The following is a 6237-nucleotide window of genomic DNA, read 5'->3' on the forward strand; positions in this document are numbered from 1 at the left end:
CCCCTCCAACCATCGCCTTTTGATTAATAATTTTGTGGTTTATTATGTAAACTTATCGTGCAAATTATGTTAAAATCATACGATAATTCACACAAATTATATAACGGAGATTGCACGATCAGAACTCTGTAACTTACTGTAACAAGCTGCGCACGAGCTGAAGCAAGTTTCAGTTATTTTTCACGCAAAATGGTTCAAGCCCAACTTTTGATGTCATTTTTAAAAGAAGACAACAGAAAGTATGATTATTTCCTTGAATAGAATTTAAAGACATTCACTGACATAATGTCATTGTGCTGTATGTGTGTGATGGACTGAGAAACAGCTGACTTTTATGATTATTGAGTTGGTCACTGACTCAAAAACACGTCTTGTGAGTCCAAAAGCATTCACTGCGCGATGAAGCACATTAGAATGCAGTTAGAATGCACTTATAATTCAAGCAATGAAAGAAAAAAATCCCCATGTAAGTTTTTATGTTCATTGCACAGCTACTTTTCTAAATATCAGCACATGTGCGCGCTGCCAGCGTAAATATGCTCATCATTTTATACAACAGTTAGTGTAGAGCAACACAGTGTTTGATTCCTTGAATGAGTGTGTTTTTAAAGAATCAAGTGAGCCAGTGATTCAACGGTCCATTCACGTGTCTCGTTTCTAATTGAATCAGCCGTTTTGAACGAATCATTTCATTTGAATGATTCAATAAATCATTATTAAAACAGGGACTTACTGTCACCTACTGGTGGTGTTATTGTCACCTTTATTTCTCAATGACAGTTCTAAACCAGCCAAGATGCAAGCACAAAAATACATTCAGCAAAATATTTAATTAGAAATATTGACAAAAATTCCCCCATTTCCTTTTATTAAAAAACAAGCTTATAAATAATAGTTTGATAAGGCAAATTTTTCATTAAATAAAATCCCTTTTAGACACATTTTGTAATCGTTGTGTAAAATTAGCTACACTAAAAAGCCATAATTAGAACATAAAAGTTAAATATAACATGAAAGTCAGAATTTTAATAATAATTGTGACATTTCAGTGAGTAAAATATTTGATCCCCAAGCAAAACATGACTTACTACTTGGTGTAGAAACCCTTGTTGGCAAGCACAGAGGAAATCATTTTTTGTTGTTGTTGGTCACCAGGTTTGCACACATCTCAGGACGGTTTTGATCCACTCCTCTTTACAGATCCTCATTAAATCCTTAAGTTTTAGCTCCCTCCACAGATTTTCTATAGGATTGAGGTCTGGAGACTGGCTAGGCCTCTCCATGACCTTAATGTGCTTCTTCTTGAGCCACTATTTTGTTGCCTTGGTGGGATGTTTCAGGTCATTGTCATGCTGGAAGACCAATTCATGACCCATTTTCAGTGTTCTGGCTGAAGGAAGGAGGATCTCATCCAAGATTTTACACTACATTTGGCCTTCAATGCAGTGAAGTCATCCTGTACCCTTAGCAGAAAAACAGACCCAAAGCATAATGTTTCCTCCTCCGTGCTTGAGTGTAGAGATGGTGTTCTTGGGGTTATATGGCACTTTTCCATTGCGTGGTACAACTCGGCTCGGCATGGCTTAGTACGGTACGGCTAGCCTCGGTTTGCCGAGACTCCTGTAAAACTTTTTCATTCTGCGTCGCCCTGTCAACCTCTAGCTGGATCAAGTACATCTGTATTTCCTCAATATACAATGAAAAAGCCACTTTTTCCCCATCCTGGCTGCATATTGAGAATGCCTCATATAAATCATCTTCCCTGGCGGCTATTTTATGCCTCCCATATACATTGTCCCCAATGAAATATTCAAATAATTTAACTGTTAAAAACAGTCAAAATTTGGACCCATTTTTTTGCGACATTTTGCCCCTTGTTATCCCCAATACATTCTAACTCATTTTTTTACCCCTCCATTTTAGACCGTGCTTACACCTCTTGGAGAGATCTTGGGTTGGTTTCTATTGCTGACCTTTACATCGATGGAGTTTTGCCTCATTTGAACAGTTGACTTCTCAGTTTAATATTTCCCCCCAAAAACAAACACTTTTTTAGATATTTACAAATTCGAGATTTTGTACGAAAAAAAAATGGTAAACTTTCCAAATGCACCTCTCCCTTCAAATTTAGACACCATTCTGGGTGTGGATCTTTGTACTAAAGGGTCCATTTGTAAATTAGTGAATACAATTGTTCATTTGCAGTTTTCCTCTGATAATTTACACCTTGTCTGGTCCCAAGACATCGGTACTGAGATTAACAAGGAGACAGGGGGCAGTCCTGGACAGGGTTTACTCCTCATCCCTCTGTGCACGTCACAGACTCATACGGTGCAAGGTGGTTCATAGAGCCCACTGCTCGAAGACCAAGTTAGCATGCATTATCCGTCTACTGACTCTGAGTGTGACAGGTGTCATTCTGGTTCGGTCACTGTAATTCACATGTTCTGGTCCTGCCCTGTCCAGTCACAGCTTTATTTGGGGTTCTCCTGCCTGGCCATTCTTTGCCTTCTCACTTTTCAGATTTTGTAGCCTTTCTGACTCTTTTAGATATGCGTTTAATTCTATTGAATTGGAAAAGCACTCAGCCTCTATCTTACACTCGCTGTCTAAGAGATGTTCTTTATTTTATTAAACTGGAGAAAATTAGGTACTTTCTTCACCGACCTAGCACCATTTTCATCAAGCTTTGGCAACCCCTTTGTGAACATATCAAAACTCTCCAGCTTGACCCTGCTCTTTGTGTGGGATCCCCTTATCTCTCCCCACATCTATCACCAGTCTAGATGTTGATACTAATTTTGTATTGCCTGGCCAGTACACTGCTATGTTTACTGTTACTGTATGTGATTGTAATGTAGCTACTCTAATTTATTTATTTTATTCTATTTGTTTTAAGGGGGAAATATTTCTCAGTGCATCTTCATTCTGTAATGTTTTGTGTAATTTAATCCTCCCCTGCTTCTATAAATGTTTTTTTTTTATAATTTTTTTAAGTATATAAATAAAAAAAATATTTTTAATTTTTTGGTTGTTAAAAAAGGTGCGCTCAATTAAAACAGTTGCATTCGATCCTTCGCTTGCTGTGCTGATTTAAATCAAGCAGTTCTGCTGAGTTTGTGTTGCAAGTTCAGTGACGCAGGAAGTGACGATTCTCTCTGGCTAATCCGTGAACAGCAGAGTTTACACGTCACGTTTTGGTAACAGTACGGTTCACTTGGAACCTTATCCGATGTGGTACAAAAAAAAAAAACAAGTGCCAGGAACTGTACCCAGTGGAAAACACCCCAAAAGTGAACAGTATACTATGCCGTATCATGCTGTACCATGCAGTGGAAAAGCACCAATAATAAGCATTTCTTCACCCTCCAAACATGGCGAGTCGAGTTTATGCAAAAGAGCTAAATTTTTGTCACATCTGGTCCACATCACTTTCTGAAAAAAGCCTTATCTGAATCATTTAGATGTTCTTTGGCAAACTTTAAACGGGCCTGTAAATGTGCCTTCTGAAGCAGGGGACCTTGCTGGCTCAGGATTTCAGAAGTCTATTGTAGCATACTGTGTTCCCAGTGTTTCGCTTGGTGACTGTGGTCCCAAATGCCTTAAAATCAATAACAAGCTCCTCCCGTGTAGTTTGGGGCTGATCCCTCACCTTTCTCATGATCATCCTTACCCTATGAAGTGTCTTATACACCTAAAGTGGCAGGATCTGTGTTCCATGTACACATAACCAATCTGTGAGAGCCAGAATTCTTGCTGGTTAGGGGATCTAATACTTATTTCACTCGCTGAAATACAAATCAATTTCTAACCTTTATATAATTTTTTTTTTCTGGATTTTTTATTTTTATTTTTTGGTTGGTATTCTGTCCCTATCCATTAAAAGTTGAAAGTGAACTAATCCTTTAATATTGGATTTGTAAATATTTGTAAAATAATTGTACGTATAATGTGACAAGTAATATCTTTATTTTTCACTTTTATGTTCAATTTACATTACAAATCACATAATCAAAATTCTGAACTTTAACAAACTGTCTCAAATGTTCTGTGCTTTTAAGCATTTTAACAGTAAAGTTGAGCGTATATGATTTGATAGTACAATCCGTTAGAATAATCGTCACTTTGTTGACATCTTGAGTGGGGTGTAGGGGTCATCAGGTGGGCTCCTTCTTCCTTGGTGTTTCGTTGATAGGCCCATGACACCTCCAAAGGACTCAACAGCAACACCTAGCAGCCGAGGTTCACTCCTCTCTGCTTTTTCTGACCAGATAATGGTCATTGGTACAGTACATGGAAGATCTAAAAGGCCATCCATAGGAGAGGATGGGGGATGGATCCAAAAGCATTGGCCAAGTCCAGGAATAAGATATGCAGATCTCTTCCTACCGTTTTTGCAGTCTGGATTTGTTTGCATATCATACTAGTACTGTATGTTCTAAACATCCCAAGAAGCCTGGTGTACCAGCTTTCTGTATCGACATATCAATCAAGTTGTTCTGTTTCAGGTATGTTGTCATCATTTGAGCAATATTGCTAAAGAAGACCTTTCCTTCAACATTCAAGAGATTGATTTGTTGAAACGGCTAATGTTCAATGCATCCTTTTCCTTTAGCATTAGCACTCCCCCTGCTCTTCGGCATGTTCTTGGGATGGTTAGTTTTTTCCAAGCCACTTTCATTTGCCTCTACATTAATTCTAGTAAAGCTGGTATGGCGCTCAGTTTGGACAGAGTGCTGACGCTGCCCTTGCCTTTCTCACAGTTTTCTCAACCTCACTTCACCTTGGAGGGCTGTCATCCAATTGATGTTCTGGCTAAGGAATGGGTGGGATGTCTGGTATAAACTGTAGCAGACCCAAATGGGTCATCAGTGAAAGGAAGGTAAGATATTGTATAATATTAAATAATACCATTTAATAATATAATGACAGATTTTACATTTATATATATATATCTATATATATATATATCTATCTATATATATATATATATATATATATATATATATATACAGTACAGACCAAAAGTTTGGACACACCTTCTCATTCAAAGATTTTTCTTTATTTTCATGACCATGAAAATTGTAGAGTCACACTGAAGGCATCAAGGGCTATTTGACCAAGAAGGAGAGTGATGAGGTGCTGCGCCAGATGACCTGGCCTCCACAGTCACCGGACCTGAACCCAATCGAGATGGTTTAGGGGTGAGCTGGACCTCTCTGGGGGAACTCCTTCAAGACTGTTGGAAGACCATTTCAGGTGACTACCTCTTGAAGCTCATCAAGAGAATGCCAAGAGTGTGCAAAGCAGTAATCAAAGCTAAAGGTGGCTACTTTTAAGAACCTACAATATGACATATTTTCAGTTGTTTCACACTTTTTTGTTATGTACATAATTCCATATATAATTCCACATGTGTTAATTCATAGTTTTGATGCCTTCAGTGTGAATCTACAATTTTCATAGTCATGAAAATAAAGAAAACTCTTTGAATGAGAAGGTGTGTCCAAACCTTTGGTCTGTGCTATATATATATATATATATATATATATATATATATATATATATATATATATATATATATATATATATATATATATATATGAGAATTATAATATAGGGAATTATAACATAATATAAATTATGAGAGAATTGACATTTTTGGGTGAATTACCTTGACCGACTATGCTGACACTAAACTTTACACAGACAGCAAACCGGGTCTGTCATTATTTCCGTTTTCAGTGTTACATGATCCTCTATTCTGATTTGATGCTCAAGAAACATTTATTATCATCAGTGTTCAAAACAGTTATGCTGCTTAATATTTCTGTGGAAACCATGAAACATTTTAGAATTCTCTGATGAATAGAAGGTTCCAAAAAACAGCATTTATTTGAAATAGAAATAATTTGTATCTTTATAAATGTCAAAAAAAAAAAAAAAAAAAATTGCACAGGGACACGAAGGCTGGGGATCCAAGTACAGTGCAATGGTCAAAATAAGTATGATGTCAAACACAATAAGCAGTCCAAGCAATGACAGAGTTCAGGGCTGAGGCAAAACAGGAAGAATATCAAGAACCAGGAAAACAAGAGAACCAGGATAAAATTATCAAAACTACAGCTGTGACACATTGCAAGACTTTGCGAAGAATGAATGAAAACACCAAGCTTATATAAGCAGAGGTAATGAGCAACAGGTGAAAACAATCAGGCATGAAGTTTCCGGGCAATG

This window comes from Carassius gibelio, chromosome A2 (genome assembly GCF_023724105.1).
Source record: "Carassius gibelio isolate Cgi1373 ecotype wild population from Czech Republic chromosome A2, carGib1.2-hapl.c, whole genome shotgun sequence".
Lineage (NCBI taxonomy): Eukaryota > Metazoa > Chordata > Actinopteri > Cypriniformes > Cyprinidae > Carassius > Carassius gibelio.